Source organism: Entelurus aequoreus, linkage group LG05, assembly GCF_033978785.1.
Source record: "Entelurus aequoreus isolate RoL-2023_Sb linkage group LG05, RoL_Eaeq_v1.1, whole genome shotgun sequence".
NCBI classification, from domain to species: Eukaryota; Metazoa; Chordata; class Actinopteri; order Syngnathiformes; family Syngnathidae; genus Entelurus; species Entelurus aequoreus.
Genome location: NC_084735.1, coordinates 71,401,343 through 71,418,266, shown reverse-complemented (window position 1 = coordinate 71,418,266; position 16,924 = coordinate 71,401,343). Strand labels below are relative to the sequence as shown.

At 39.9% G+C, this 16,924-nt stretch overlaps 2 protein-coding genes and 1 pseudogene across 2 annotated transcripts in view; 1 reads left to right on the top strand and 2 right to left on the bottom strand.

The window, feature by feature from the left end:
• Positions 1 to 16,924, bottom strand: part of LOC133650976 (phosphatidylinositol-binding clathrin assembly protein-like) — a 35,680-nt pseudogene that overhangs the window by 18,414 nt on the left and 342 nt on the right.
• The window catches only part of rab38c (RAB38c, member of RAS oncogene family), a 36,203-nt gene continuing 23,314 nt past the window's right edge, over positions 4,036 to 16,924 (bottom strand). The window contains exon 5 of the transcript XR_009826347.1: positions 4,036 to 4,051. The gene's annotated coding sequence lies outside the window, so the exon portion shown is untranslated. The remainder of the gene's footprint in view (positions 4,052 to 16,924) is intronic.
• Positions 6,437 to 16,924, top strand: part of LOC133650980 (ras-related protein Rab-39B-like) — a 33,955-nt gene continuing 23,467 nt past the window's right edge. Inside the window, exons 1-3 of the mRNA XM_062048808.1 lie at positions 6,437 to 6,452; positions 6,510 to 6,577; positions 6,652 to 6,729. The gene's annotated coding sequence lies outside the window, so the exon portion shown is untranslated. The remainder of the gene's footprint in view (positions 6,453 to 6,509; positions 6,578 to 6,651; positions 6,730 to 16,924) is intronic.

Below are 16,924 nucleotides of genomic sequence, written 5' to 3'. Positions count from 1 at the left end.
AACTTTTACTGCAAATTAATATCGGCTCCAAATATTGGTTATTGGCCTCCTTGATTACTAATAATCGGTATCGGCCCTGGAAAAAAAACACATCGGTCGATCTCTACAGTATATACATGATTTTGCAGTGAGATGGACTTGTTTGGACTTAGAAGACGAATGGGTGTACCCAATAAAGTGACTGCACAGTATGGCATCGTTAGGCTTTACCCAGCATGTTGATGACGCCCTCGTTGTAGGCGGCAAACAACCGTATGGAGTCTTTGAAAAGCAGCATGAAGGCCGTGTTGATGACTCCGTTGGTCAGCTCATTGGAGTTGGGCTGCAGCGGGTCGGAGAGCACACATATATAGTAAGATCACATGGCAACTTCACACCTAAAGGCCTTACTATTTGAACATATGTACCTGGAAATCCAGCAGAGCATCCAGCTGGTTCTGAATGACAGGCAGCGTCTTAATCAGCTTGTCCGTGTTCATAGTGCGCATCACGCCGTCAGCCCTGATAACACACACAAACAAAACACACACGCTGATAGATCCAAATCGCATGTTTGTTTGAAATTGCGAGGGTGTGTGTGTGTGTTACCCTCGCTTCATCTTGGTAAAGTCCACCGCCGCTAACCGATACGACATGGCTTTTTCGTTCAGGTAGCGACTGTAGCGTCTGATGAAGGTTGACATGCTGTACCCTGATGGGAGGCGAGGTAATGCAGTGGCGTTAGTAAATACATCGCATTAACTTTAGAGCTCTCCTCTTGTCTTATATAGGCTCTTTGATCAGCGGTTTTGCAGCTGATCCTTAAGAACAGCAGCAAGTGAGGAGATACCTAAAATATAGAAGCTCTTTGAGTAGCATGTTTGCCAAAGACCCTTAAAAACACCAGCGCGTTCCTCGTGTTTATATAGGAGCTATGAATAGTATTTTTGTGTTGGCTCTCTAAAAACAACAGCGGTGCTGTCTAGAAGGTCTATGACTACTGTTTTTGCAGACGATGCTTAAAAACAGCATAGAAGCTGGGTCATATAGAGCAGGCTTTCTTAACCATAGAGCCAGGGCCCATTGTTGGACCGCAAGCACGCCAAAAAAATCTGTTTCTCAGTTGTGGTCCGTATGCGCCGCAGCTGTACTCAGTTGTAATTCATGTTTCCACCACTTGTGTCTGTAATTACAATATCAAAAGAAAATAAGTTTGGCACTAAAGTCATAGAGAAGTTTTTTGGCGCAAAAATTATGACTAAAGTGGCGCGGATAAATATATTGCTTTTCCCGGTTGACCAATGATGTCACGCTAGCCTCGGTTGCTTCTTACAAGTTACCAGCCTAGCTCTGTGGTACGTGATGTCCGCTGTAATATTGGCACAGATTAGAAATATTATGCGCTGATGCTAAATAGCATACAGCATCAAGAAATGATCTTGGATTGTACTACGAACATGACGCTACCAAGAATGTATCGGCGCGGATGCAGCTCCGAAGCAAAGAAAGACCGGCAGGACAATTTTTTCGAAGTAATTTTTGAACGGAGAATCACGGAAACAACACCTTCAAGTGTCTCAGAGTTCATTAATAAGGCTCTGTGGATTGATAGGAGTTTTAAATCCAAAGGAAAAGACCGTTCATGCCCCGGCCGATACTGTTCCAGATGATGGTTGCTATTGTTCTGGACTATCTTCCCAGTTTTGTGGAATAAAGAGTTAATGTTAATCAGTTTAAAGTGCACAAATGCAGCGTGAAGAGATTTGTGAATGCTTTATTTATTGCCTTGAAATACATACACCTGCTTAATTCTCTTCTATCTCATTCGTAGTTCGTTCGGGAGTCCAAATTAAGATGGCATTCTCCATTTCCTTAGCTACCTTCATCAATAAATCTGTTTCTTTTTTCTTTTCTTTTTACCATAGATGCTCTTTAAAATGTTATGTTCTTTTAATTTGTGAAACATATAACATATAAACATATAAACTTAATTACAATTGTTGCTACATTTTTAATGTATGGTATCTGCTTCAGGCTTTAAGACTGGCGCATGCGCGATACGAAGGGTCCCCTCTGGCGGCACACACCCCCTCGAGAGATGTAGTTTCCAATCGCTTAATCCAGGTGTGTTAGTCCGACTTTTCAAAAACCGAAAACGATCGGATTAAGGTATTTCCATGGGTTGTAGAATGCTTATTTAGAGCTGATCTATTTGAGAAATCTGACTAATTTAGTGCATAGATACATACTGACTGACTTGCAGTATTCCAAGCGTTTCACTTTTTTCACATTTTGTTATGTTACAGCCTTATTCCAAAATGGAATACGTCCATTTTTGTCCTCAAAATTCTACACGCAATACCCCAATGTGAAAAGGTTTTTAAAACTTCTTTGCAAATATATTAAAAAGAAGAATATCACTTACATAAGTATTCACAGCCTTTGGTCAATACTTTGTTAATGCACCTCTGGCAGCGATCACAGCCTGAAGTCTTTTTTAATACGATGCCACAAGCTTGGCACACCTATCTTTGGGCGGTTTCGTCCATTCTTCTTTGCAGCACCTCTCAAGTGCCATCAGATTGGGTGGGAAGCTTTGGTTTTCATCCAGAATGTCTGTACATTTCTGCATTCATCTTAGTCTAGTCAGGGAGGTGACCAAGAACCCGATGGCCACTCTGTCAGAGCTACAGCATTCCTCTGTGGAAAGAGGAGAACCTTCCAGAAGGAAAACCATCTCTGCAGCAAACCACCAATCAGGCCTGTATGGTAGAGTGCCCAGACTGAAGTAATTTCTTAGTAAAAAGTTTGCCAAAATACACCTGAAATACTCTGACCATGAGAATCAAAATTCTCTGGTCTGATGAGACAAAGCTTGAACTCTTTGGCATGAATGCCAGGCATCATGTTTGGATGAAACCAGGCACCGCTAATCACCAGGCCAATACCATCCCTACAGTGAAGTATGGTGGTGGCAGCATCATGCTGTGGGGATGTTTTTTCAGCGGCAGGAACTGGGAGACTAGTCAGGATAGAAGGAAAGATGAATGCATCAATGTACAGAGACATCCTGAATGAAAACCAACGCTTCCCATCCAATCCGATGGAGCTTGAGAAGAGCTGCAAAAAGGAATGGGCAAAGAGGAATGGCCAAAACTGCCCAAAGAGATGTGTGTCAAGCTTGTTGTATCGTATTCAAAAATACTTGAGGCTGTAATTGTTGCCGAAGGTGCATCATCATGTTTTATTTTTAAGGAATTTGCAAAAAAAAATTTTCACATTGTAATAAGAAAATGGATGGATGGATTATGGGATATTGTCTGTAGAATTCTGAGGACAAAAATGAATTTATTCCGTTTTGAAATAAGGCTGTAACATAACAAAATGTGGAAAAAGTGAAGCGCTGTGAATGCTCTCCGGATGAACAGTAGAGGATCTTTGACAGGAGTTTTATCAGTAAAAACTGCAGATCGCTGCTGTCACATAGATGATCTTTGACTAGCATTGTTGCGGTAAGTTTAAATGCAGCAGAGTGCTCTTGTTTTGTAGAAAAGCGCTAGCGTTAACATAGCAGGTACTTCTATTTTAAAAGTGTCCCCGGGAACAATCTAGTTGAACAGCCCTGTCCAGCCCTGTGTAGACTTATCGACTGTGTTTCAGTGCCGGGAAGAGTCAGGACAGGAAGTCATTCAGTCGGGGGAACTGCACTGCTGAGTTGACAAGAGTGCGAGTCAACGGGGTCATAATTCACCTTGTAGCGCCGCCTTATCTAGGAAGTTGTTGAGGTTGAAGAGCGTGTTTCTGGAGGCCATGTACTGCATCAGTCTCTGATGGAGGAGAGGGAGTAGTTATTAGTCGTATGTTCTTGTGCTTCCATGTCATTGCATACAAGAGTGTAGCAATGCATTCAGGACCCCTCTGCGTCTCACCTCGTTGCCGTACATCATGAGGTGATGAGTGGCGATGAGCGCTTTGAAAACCACGATCCAGCTGTTGCTGGCCGTGCGCTCCAGCAGCGTGTCTGCCAGGTGAGGGATGCTGACGTTTAGCTCGTTGGTGCAGTGGATAAGGTCTATAAAAAAAAAGAAGAAGAATTGTGGGGGTAAAACTGAGATTAACGAGAAATGGAAGTGAGCATTTATGAGCCTTTAAGCCCTGCCTCTTTACTTATAGTGGAGGAAATGGATGGGCCACATGCCAATGCCATCATTTAAAAAATAAAAAAAAACCTTGGAGAGTGCAGTGATGTATACGCCCTTATGGATCGCCACATACACGACGACAGATCAATGCGTAAATGATTATTTAATGATAGCAAAGATGAATCACAGCCGTGTAGCCAAAATCCATTGGACTGCTCTAAGTCAACAGTGCTCTCTTTTCACCAGCGTGTCAACGGCATATCCAGCCAGAAGATGGAGAGTTACATTTATAAAGTCAATCCAGCGGCGGCTGACACACAATCGACACACGCTGATGTGTAATGTGAGGAAATGAATAGAGCCGCCATGAATAATTAACCTCCTTTTCTTCTTTTTTTTTCTCCCACGGCGTCTCAGCAATTGGCCGAGATGAAAAGGAACAAAACATCAGTTGACTTGGTTTCTTCGCCCTGTGAAACTTCGGGCTACGGGTGTTGTCTGCTGCTTGTTCGAACTGCGCGTGGAAGAACAGGGTCCATTTTTAATCGCTCCTTCTCTAATGTTGCCTCTCATAGATTGGTCGTGTAGCAGGAAGAAAATGGAGTGCAATGCTTGGTTGCAGCCAGCAGAGGCGCTGTTGGTGCAGTCTCAGGTAGTTTGCTGTCTAGAGAAGAACGTGACGTCAGCAATGGTAGTGAAAAGCGGCAAAAATGTCCGCGACTCAGGCAGTGTTGCATGGAAACAGGGGTTTAGAACATTCCAAGATACATTCTCCTATTCCTTTAAAAAATAATTGAGTACAGGATCGCAAATTTTTTCCCATCAGCAAATCTTATGACTCGGTGAGCATCTAAAGATAAACACGCTTTTTATGACACCACCACCTCAAACGTGATGATGACCATAGAACAGGAAATGGAGCCATTTTTTTATTCATTCAGTCCTGGCTGCTCAGTACAATACGGCTAAGACAATAATACTAGGGGTGTCCCAATCTGATCGTCCGATATCAGCAAAAAAACTAGTATTGGATGATATTGGCTTGTATCTAAAATCTGCGATATGAGGTCCGATGCAAGCAGTCCTTACTTTACTTGCACAAAGCTGGACAGCCGGTCAACATTTAAATATCCCCTATTAAACACAACTTTGATCTTTTCTTGAGTTTTAGTGAAGTCATTTACAAAAGGTAAACATAGGAGGGTATAGGCCACTAGTTGCTAGTAGCTACACAACAGCTCAGCACACGAGCTGGATTTACGTAACAAGTGTCCTCAAATAATCATAGGTGCATACTGCTTACACATACAAAGTCTCCAAAGCAGAAGGGTATTAGAAAACATCCAGTAACAAACGTGTCCACATCATCAGAATCAGAAATACGTTATTAATCCCCGAGGGGAAATTAAAATTTTCAGCACAATCCCATTCAAGAGATGACAAACATTACAGGGAGACAGAACAGGATCAAACATTACTGGGAGACAGAACAGCATTCAACTTACTGCATCATGTCCTTAATTTAGTGAATTCTTGTGACCACTTAGTGTGGCCAAGATCCAAATCCAAAACGCGACTTCAAAAGACTATTTCTGTCATGAAGTCTATTTCTGTCCTAAAGTTAGTGTTTCACATAACATTGTTCTTTGAGTAATTTCACTTCATTAAACTTTTTCTAATGTTCCAAAATACAAAAGAATACACTTTGATGTGATATCCTATCTGGTTAATTTGAGTATCGACCAAGGCTCAAGGCTCCAATATCGATATCATATCAGAAGTGGAAAAGTTGTATTGGGACACCTCTAAATAATACAATAAAAAGTATTAATTATGAAAGATAGATAATTGATTAGCCTTTTGTCTGCTTTTGTGTATTGCTGTATCGTGTTGGGGACACTCATGAGTGCAGTTGTCTGTGGCTTCATGTCAATATTTCCCTGTACTTATTCTAATTTATTTTCTATATAATTTTAGTGGGTTACTTGTTTGGAAGGGGGGATAACATTTGACATGTGTTTAATTGTATTTCTGGACTGTGTATGTCAAAAATTCAATAAACAAATATATTAAAAAAAGGAAAGTATTAATTACATTTATATTACACCTGAACGTTTGCTACTTTTAGTCCTAATGTGAAAAGACTCATGCCTCTCAATTGTTTATGTTCACAGTGATTAACTTCTTTTTACACTTGAAAGCTAAGAATAAGACATGCATTATCTCCTCGTTTGAGGCGGCGTCTCTGAACGTAAAGTGGCTAACTGCTTTTTACACTTGAATGAAAGCTGAAAATGCTGAGAGAGAACGCCTCTACTTTAAAATTGAAGGGTGAGTACACAATTTACTGTTTTCGTGTCTCAATATCTTTTCACACTTGTATGACAGTTGAGGATAACGTGAAATGCTAATACGAGGATCGTAGCTACTCCCCTGTCATGGCGACAAAGTTAGAAGTGAGTGCGCAAGTGTATTTTTTTTCTTTTTTGGTATGCCTCAACATGAAGAAGTTAACTTCTCTTTACATTAGGAATGTTAAAATGTGAAATGTCACGTCCTTGACATGAAGAGATGTCTCTACTTCATCATCACTTCATCCAAAGTGAGCGTGAGTACACCATTTAATCTTTTCTTATCTCTCAATACTCAATTTCCAGCCGGGAATTGTAGAATGTTGCTGAAAACGATACGACTGTGTGGAGATGGCAGCTTGACCCTGGAACAGATTAATTTACGTTTCTATTGTTTCCTATGGGAAAACTGAGCATGAATGTCTGTGTAATGGCCGAATTTGCAATAGAGCTCTTGAATTGAGAGAAATTGTACCTAATGTGGTGGAGCGTATGCCATTTTAGATTCTAATATTCTCATATTGTGAAGAAAATGCTCTCTAAGATGCCAGCAGACAGAGTGATGATGTCTTTTCAATGTCTGAATTTGTGTGCTCTTTTTGGCCACTAAGGCATCAGCTGGGATTTACTCATTGGTGTGTGGCGGCGGCGGCATGGATAACCAGAGTGATAAGGCATCGACCACACAGTCGCTGCTTTAAAAAAGAACAAATCAAAACAAGCCATTATTATACAGTAAATGGGAGGTGCAGCACAGGGATCAGGGAAATGGAGACGTAGCTAAGGCGGAGGTGGGGGGGTTGATTAAGCATCATTCATGCCTATTAAAACCAAACTACAGCCAGATGCAGAAATCATATGTAAGATATCACGTTTTGCTCTGAGAGGTCACTCTGGGCTCTGATAACACGCATTGAATCCAGCTTCTGTCGCCAAGTGGCTGCACTGTATCTGAGGCGCGCGGCTTAATGAAATCCCATTTACTCTGTGTGACATGCTCATCGTTTGCTACGCTTTGTAAATAGATAGTTGTGAGGCCGGGGGGGGTGGGGGTTAAATACTCAAATAGTCCCGCCCCGCCCAGCTCCCGCGTTTACGCTTTCCCTCAAGGTCATGACACCAGGACGGTGCTGATGACAGGAGCCCGCCTCAGCCTCGGGTTAATGAGAAGCGATAACTGTGAATCATGGCTTTAGTGCAATGTGTCAGGATGGATTGATAGCATCTGGACTATGGATTAAATGAGCCACAATAGCTGGAAATGTGTTTTCAGCTATTTACATTCACAGTGGAACCTCCACGTCCCACCGCATTTTTTGCAGGGCAAATAGGTAGCACAAAAGGCAATTGCTTCTCTCACTTTGTTGAGCTTGCATTAAACTCTCTCTGAGTGTATTTAGCTTTTCCCTTGCTATTTCAACGATTGTTATTTATTATGCTCTTAGAGGTCACGCTTGTGCTAATTAATCCCGCTTCTGTCTCCAATATATGTAAAAAAAATTAAATGACTCGCAATACCTCAAATATGTTTGTCATTTACAGTGGAAGCTCCAAATTCAAAAAGTCTTCTAAGCTCGACTGATATGTTTTTTTCAAGGCCGATAATGATACCGTTTAGTAGTAGTCGAGGAGGCCAATAAGGGATATTTATTTATTTGCAGTAAAAATTTGCTAAACAATGCTAACATACATCAGTAAACAGCTAGACGGGGCTTTAAGTTCTTTTTTTCAACATTTTTTTTAGGAAACTTCGGATCACTAGCGACATAATTTTGTATGTGGGGCTAATATGGTTAATTTAGTTAACCTACTCAGTGGCCTAGTGGTTAGAGTGTCCGTCCTGAGATCGGTAGGTTGTGAGTTCAAACCCCGGTCGAGTCATACCAAAGACTATAAAAATGGGACCCATTACTTCCCTGCTTGGCACTCCACATCAAGGGTTGGAATTGGGGGTTAAATCACCAAAAATGCTCCCCTCACCTCCCAGTGGGTGATCAAGGGTGATGGGTCAAATGCAGAGAATAATTTCGCCACACCTAGTGTGTGTGTGACAATCATTGGTACTTTAACTTTAACTTTTTAACTTTAGCACCAATAAAAATATGGGGATTACACAAACACCTTTTTTACGTGTGTTTAATGCTGCGGGTCACAAGAGTATCAACATTTGCATTTCAAAATATAGAAAATCTCCTGGGAAAATTGGTAAAAACATGGGATTTCTCTACATCACAATAACTCCCTATCTACACAATTGTATACATTTTTGTAACAGTTTATGTACATTGTAAGGTTTTTTCGTGAGGAACCTGGAAATATTGCGATCATTTAAATAAAAGCTACGCTGGGCTCCTTTTGCGTAGCTTATATATGAGACGGACATCTTCCTGGATGTTACAGAAAGTTTGAGAATGTGTGAGCTCCTCTTACCTTATATAATAAGTCTCCTATTTGTCAAAATATTTACACAATGTTTAGATTCTTGGCACAGATATATTTTCTCTCATTTTCATGTCCAACCATTTCTGCCGCGTTGTTTGATTCACGGAAAATGAAACTCGCGGCACTCTTTTAGTGATCCCACGCGTGCTCCAAGTGTTTGCGAAAGGAGGCCTGTTGTGCGACTCCACGGCTGCAGTAGCAAAAACAAACAAAACGAGACAAGGAAGATGCCAGAAAAGAAGGACAAAAACTGGATTTTCCAGCAAAAATTAAAAGTTTGGACAGGTGGAGACTTACTGTACAGGAGAGAAAGGGGGACATGGCCGCGTTGAAAGCAGCTGAACAGGCCGCCGCAGGATTCTCACAAGAACTCAAATAAATGCCCTTTCAAATATCAGAATATATTTTGGAATAATCATTGACAGTGAGAGTAATTTTTCTTCTAAAATGAATTTAAAAAAGATTGGGCTACAGCAAAATTATTTATTAATTTTAAATACTAAATACTGGTATCATGCGTGTATATAGTATATAGTATATGGTATTGGCTGATGTAGTTCTGTTCTGCACGTCAAAATGCCAAATATCGTTGTTGATAATCGGTCGATCGCTATTAGAAATCCAACCACATTTTTTGGGCAGTCAATGCTGGCACAAAAGCCAGAACTCATTTCACTCTGTGAGTGAGTTTGGCTTTTTCGTTGTCTTCTTTTGCCCTTATGAAATAATCTCATTATTTCACAGAAATCATGTGTTATATGATCACAATGAGCTACTCTCTGCCTCATTACATGCATTGGATCACATGCTTGGTGAAATTTATCCTGTGTGACTACAGTATGAAGTCTATTGCTAACATTAGCTGACAGTCACTTGTTAATGATACATTTATTGTTCCTTTTTACACTTACAGTAATGCTTAAAAAGGAGCAGCAAGACTTACATTTTACTAGCTCTGTCAAAATTAACGAGTTAAATCATGTGATTAATCACAGAAAATGATCGCATGAATCATGTACACACACAGATTAATCATGCAACTTATTTTAAACGCACAAGCTCTTTTACCTTAACCGTTATACAGTCAGTGATTAAATGAATGCATACATCAGTGCAAACATTAATATGGAGACCCTAACTGGTTTGCTCGCTGGCAAATTTCTATCCAAAATACAACCTGAAAGAACTTTAGATAAAACTGTCACCAAGTTTTGCACAAATTAATGACATGCATTGAAGTAAAATGTTTAAAATTTTTTCCTGCATGACATTCTGACAATAAAATTTTATTTGTGTACAAATATTGTGGTCAATTCTGAAGGAAATTTCAAATATGCACTTGAGTAATCACCTGTGATTAATCATGATTAATCCAAATTCCACAATGTGATTAATCAGATTTCTTATTTATTTATTTTTAGTCAAATCATGATTTTTTTTCTTCTAAATTTAAAACACTTCCATGTTGTCTACATAACATGTAATGGGGGTTCTTTGGTCCAAATTGTGCATACTTTGTTTTACAGACCGTTTTCAAGCAGCTTTCTGACCGTCTCTTCTTATTTACGTGCCTCTACTTGGACTGCGTCTTCTCCCCGTCAGCCATGTTGTAGTTTTTAGTGCTTCCATAGCGAGTCTACTGGCAGATATAAGTTAGAACTAAATGCTACTTTGTATTAGAAATGGCAAGAGTGGAAGATGCATGCATATCTCCGCCATGCCTCCATGGTTTGATTTAAAATTTCCTGGACTTATGCAGATCCCAAATACACAAGAGCAGGTACCAATAGGTAAACAAAAAGTTGGTTTTGCTTATTAGATCCCACTTAAAATATATGCTGGACAGTTGATACAGGTTTTATTCAAGCAGGTTTGACCCTGGAACGAATTGTGGTGTTCCCTCAATTATCGCAAGGTTAAGTTCCAGACCCCCCCATGGGATATGAATTTCCGTGCAGTAGGGACGCCATTTATTTTATGATTTATATTAATATTAAATGCCTTTGAAGTCTTTATTAGCTCTCCACACAGCCTTCACACACACTTTCTTTGCTCTCAAAACATTCTCAAGACCAACTTAATTGTTTTACATGTAACTTCAATGGGTACTCAAATCTCAATGTACTTAATATTACTTTAAAACCTGTGATACAATTTGTCTTTATTTTAAATGGTAACTTAATTAGAAAGTAGTTTTATCGATCAACCACCGTTAAGTATCAGTCAATTTCCATTGAAAAGGATGTGATCGGCCAATGCCGATTAATGCCTTTCAATGCCGATAAATAAACAGCATTTCTTATAAGTATCATTATCACTGGAGGATAAGACTAAACATGTTACACACAGAGTAAGAAAAGCAGCAGCAGATAAGATGGTATACTAATTGCTAAATGCAAACTTGAAACACCGAAAAAAATAAGTGCTTAGTAAAGTGTGGATGGTAGCGTCTTACAGCAGAAAGTAAGCAGATATTAGCAGGAAATTAACAAGCATAAGAGTCATAAAGAGAGGATAATATAACATCAACTGTTGGTGTGTAGCGTCACACTTAATGGGAGGGCGGATCGATCAATATAGTGTTGAAACCAAGGGTAGTATCTGTATCAGAGTGATTAGATTGATATTGACATTTTTACAAAATCTTTTTTTAACATTGTTGTTATCGTTCAGGGAATCCCTGAGCACAGGAGCAATTGGAGGGCAAAAACCAATGCGGATTAAAAGGATTTGTAAGTAGCAATTCTTGCTTTTGTGTATTTATTGTGTACTACTTGACTTAGTTTTGATCAAACAATAATTTGTATGTAATGAAAGAGAATTAGGAAAAAATATTGTGTTCATATTGTTACACTGCCATCCAGTGTTGTTTTCTGAGTATAACTGTGGTTAAAATTGACAAGGTAAACGGAATATAAAATGGGTGGATGGATTAAAATGTACAATTAACACATGTGATCGGTGTCGGTGATCTCACTCATGGATGATCTGAAGCATCAGAACACTCCTACTTTACAGTATCAATAATAAGCATTTTTCTGGCAATTTAAGGGTGGGTCCTCTATTTGAGGTTTTTCACCATTTGCTGGAGGTTTTGGAACAGAAACCCCACAAATAGCCAGGATCTGCTGTGTTTCTATGTCCATGATTTCCTATGAGGAAAAATAGCTTGAGAGGTTCCACTGCAGCAAAGAGATGTTTTTTTTTCTTCCTGCCACTGTCTCATCATTTTGTATTCCTGCTTATTCGTTTCCACTTGCCAGCGAAAGCGATTCTTTACCACAACCAAGTATGCGTCTCCTTTTTTTTAATGATCCCGTTAAACGAGGCGTGTTTGAGTTCTGAGTTGTTGCACACAAAAAGACAAAAGTCTGCCTTGTCAGGGGGAGCAAACACACCTCTGCCTCGCGTCCTTGCCTGACTTTTATATTTGCTGCAGTTCAATTTAAAACAACAAAAACACACGTCGCAGCTTAGAGAGGATACGCTGAGCTTCTAACACCACAACAGAATTAGTCGGAGCAGAAGCAATACGACCTCTTGTAAGCAGGCTGGCCCATCGGGTCAGAAAATCGGAATGTTTGGATGTGACGAAAGGTGTTGGAAATAAATAAAGTTATTGCGGCTGCAGCCTGGTGACATTCGCTTCTGTCGTTTGAAAATGCATAGGGAAAATGTTGGCGGCCATAACAACAATAATAAAGGACCTGATGCATTGCAACACATTAGCAAGTCTGCTTGCATGGTCACAATATTAGGTACACCTCATGACAGCCAATACAATAATGCTCCTTTTTTATTGTCCTTATATTTGTTATTTTGGCAAAAAAAAGCATTTTATTATTGTTAATCACTTTCATTTTAGCTGACCTCATCAGAATCTTACTGTTGCTACATCAAATGATACATTGTGGGGGTTTAAAGCCCCATGATATGTATCTGCCGATGTTAGATCACAACCAGAACATACAAATATATATATTATTTATGAATAAAAACAGTCTCTCTTAATTAGCAGGTGGCTCTTGACAAGCTTATTTGTAGTTGGTGTTTAAAACAGCACAGAGCTCCAATCATATAGAGAATCTTTGACCTGCAGTATGTCCTTGAAAACAGAAGCGCACTACTGTTACATAGTGGATCTTTGACTAGTAGTCGGTCCTTAAAAACGGCAGAGTTCCTGCAATATAGATCATCTTTGACTGGCAGCATACTGTTGGTCCTTAAAACAGCAGAGCACTAAGTTGTGATATACATATAGAGGATCTTTGACTTTTTTGCAGTCACACGTGAACAAGACCAGAGTACTCCTGTCATAGAGGATATTTGACTTCACAGTGGCTCCTGTCATATACAAGATCTTTGACTCGCAGTTGGTCCTTAAAAACAGCAGAGCTCCTTCATTACAGAGGATCTTTGATTAGCAGTCAGTCTTTAAACGCAGAAGAGTGCTTGTGTTACATGTAGGATATTTGTTTTGCGGTAGGTCCTTAAAAACAACAAAGATCTACTCTTATTTACATAGAGGATCTTTGACTTTTTGCTTTAGATCCTTAAACAGCTGCATGATACTGTTACATATAGGATCTTTGGCTAGTAGTTGGTTCTGCAATATAGAGTTTCTGCAATCTTTGACTGCATAGGATCTTTGTAACAAAGCATTAAAGCAGAAGAAGACTAGCAGTTTGTCAGTTAACACAGGAGAGAGAGAGCACTCTTGTCATTCATAGGATGTTTGACTTTTTGCATTCACACAAGGAACAAGAGCAGAGTACTCCTATCATCGAGCATATTTAACTTTTTGCAGCAACTCCTGTCATATACAGGATCTTTGACTGGCGGTCCTTAAAAACAGCCGACCTTCAATACAGAGGATATTTGATTAGCAGCAAGTCTTTAAAAGCGGATGAGTGCTCATGTTATATCTAGGATATTTGTTTAGCAAGTGGTCCTTAAAACAACAGAGAGCTCCTATTTAAATATAGGATCTTTGACTTTTTGTAGTAGATCTCAAAACAGCTGTATGCTACTGTTACATAGATGATCTTTTATTAGTTGCTGGTTCTTAAAAACAGTGGAGAGCTCCTCTTATTTAAACACTATCTTTGACTTTTTGCAGTCAATCCTTCAAAAACAGCTGTGTGCTACTGTTAGAGGATCTTTGATTAGTGGGTAGTCTTTGAAAACAGCAGAGAGAGCTCCTCTTTTTTAAAAAGGATATTTGACTTTTTGCAGTAGATCCTTAAAAACTGCAGCACACTACTGTTACATAGATGATCTTTGACTAGTAGTTAGTCCTTAAAAGCAGCATAGTTAACTAGCAGTAAGTCTTTAAACGCAGAAGTGTGCTCATGTTACATGTGGTATATTTGTTTAGCGGGTGGTCTTTAAAACAACAGAGAGCTCCTCTTATTTACATATAGAATCTTTGACTTTTTGCAGTAGATCCTTAAAAACAGCTGCATTCTACTGTTACATGGAAGTCATTACATAGTTGGTTCTTAAAAACAGCAGAGTAGACGATCTTTGACTGGCAGTATAGGTCCTTAAAACAGCAGGGCACTCTTGTAACATAGAGGATCTTTGACTTTTTCTGCTTGATGACTTTTTCTCTTTGCTGTTACAAAGAGGCTTTTTGACAAGCAGTTGGTTCTTAAACACAGTAGAGAGCGCAATCTTCTATAGGATTTTTGACTTTTTGAAGTCACACGTGAACAAGAGAAGAGTACTCCTATCAGAGCATATTTGACTTTTTTCAGCAACTCCTGTCATATCAGGATCTTTGACTGGCAGTTGTTCCTTAAAAACAGCAGACCTCCTTAAATACAGAGGATCTTCGATGAGCAGTAAGTCTTTAAAAGCAGATGAGTGCTCATGTATGTAAAGAGCTCCTCTTATTTTAATATAGAGATATTTGAATTTTTGCAGTAGGTCTTAAAACAGCTTCATGCTACTGTTATATACAGGATCTTTGACTAGTTGTTGGTTCTTAAAAACAGCAGAAAGTTCCTTCCTTTTAATTAGGATCTCTGGCTTTTTACAGTAAATCTTTCAAAAGCAGCTGTGTGCTACTGTTACATAGAGGATATTTGACTAGTAGGTAGTCCTTAAAAACAGCAGAGAGCTCCTCTTATTTAAAAATTATCTTTGACTTTTGCTGTAGATCCTTAAAAACAACAGCACACTACTACTGTTACATATATGATCTTTGACTAGTATTTGGTCCTTAAAAGCAACATAGTAGCAGTAAGTCTTTAAACGCAGAAGTGTGCTCATGTTATATGTAGTATATTAGTATTAGCGGGTGGTCCTTAAAATAACAGGGAGCTCGTCTTATTTACATATAAGATCTTTGACTTAAAAACAGCTGCATTCTACTGTTACATGGAAGTCATTACATGGTTGGTCCTTAAAAACAGCGGAGTGAGATGATCTTTGACTGGCAGTAAAATGTCCTTAAAACAGCAGAGCACTCTTGTGATATAGAGGATCTTTGACTTTTTCTGCTTTAGTGCTCTGTTACAAAGAGGCTCTTTGACAAGCAGTTGGTTCTTGAACACAGTAGAGAGAGCACTCTTGTATAGGATCTTTGACTTTTTAAAGTCACACATGAACAAGAGCAAAGTACTACTGTCATAGAGGATATATGACTTTTTGCAGTGGCTCCTTCAAACAGCAGAAGGCTCCTGTTACATAGAGGATCTTTGACTGTCAGTTGGTCCTTAAAATCAGCAGAGCATTCCTGTCATACAGAGGATTTTGGGGTTTTGCAGTCACACCTGAACAAGAAGTACTCCTGCCATAGAAGATCTTTGACTTTTTGCAGTCGGTCCTAAATATTAGCAGAGCGCTCTTATTATATAGAGGATCTTTGACTTTTTGCTGTAGCTCCTTAAAAACAGCAAAGCACTCATGTTATATGAAAGATCTCTGACTAGTATATAGAATAGGCAGCTTAAAAACATCAGGATCTTCACCTGGGCTTTTTTGACAAGGGCCTTATAAACAGCAGGGCACTCCTGTCATATCGAGGATCTTTGACTATAGTGTTAACATATTGCCTCTGTTTTAATCTATGACCAAATAAAAATGTAGTGAGGCGAAAATTGACATTACAGACTGCAGCTTGTCCTTAGCTTTCTGAAATTGTGTCCCCCGACGAATTTGACTGCTCATGATCTAAACGACACAGTAGGCCCTTTATGTCCACCTGACCTGCATGTAGTGATCGCACACCTTGCGAGAACGAGGACTGTCACCATCCCGTGCAGATTCCCTGCATATCTTTCCATCTTTTTTCTCCCTTATGGACCACAGCGACTGCCGTGCCTTGGAGGAGAGCGACTGGCGGCATCATCGATTACCTGTGCTCTCCATCGATCAAGTCGTTTATTTTATTTCTTTTTTTCCCAAACTGCCCAACCTACTTCGGATAGTAATGCCGCACACATCAATGATGAACTTGGCATTAATAATGCTGCAGGACTTTATGACTATAATGCACGGAGGCCTCACTCAGTGTAACGACTGGCCTGCAATAATTCCCCTTGAATGACACGCATAGATGACATCAATGCTCTTATTTATGGATAGTGCCTAATTAAAGATGAGATAAAGATGGATGGATGGATGGAGAGGGGACGGTGGGGGGGCATCTTTTGTGCGCCCCTTTTTTCCTGATGATGCATGCAGACAGTGAGCAGTGATGGTATGTTTCACCTACAGTCAAGGTGCTTCTTCTTGGGTCCGCTCACTTCGTGCGTCGTGGCCTTGCACACGGCTTTGCTGATGGCTGAGCCGCTCATGCTGTGCTGCGCGACGGCGATCCGGTCCGTCAGCGTCGGGCCGGACATGGTGAAAGCGGTAGTGGCGACGGGAGGAGGCGGAGGGAGGGATAGTAGAGGACGATGAAAAATGTCTTTAACGGCGGGGAGGACGGTACTGCCCTCTGTGAGGATCGCTAGTGCAGCAGCAAGCACCGACGCTTCATGCGTTTCATAAAACCAACAT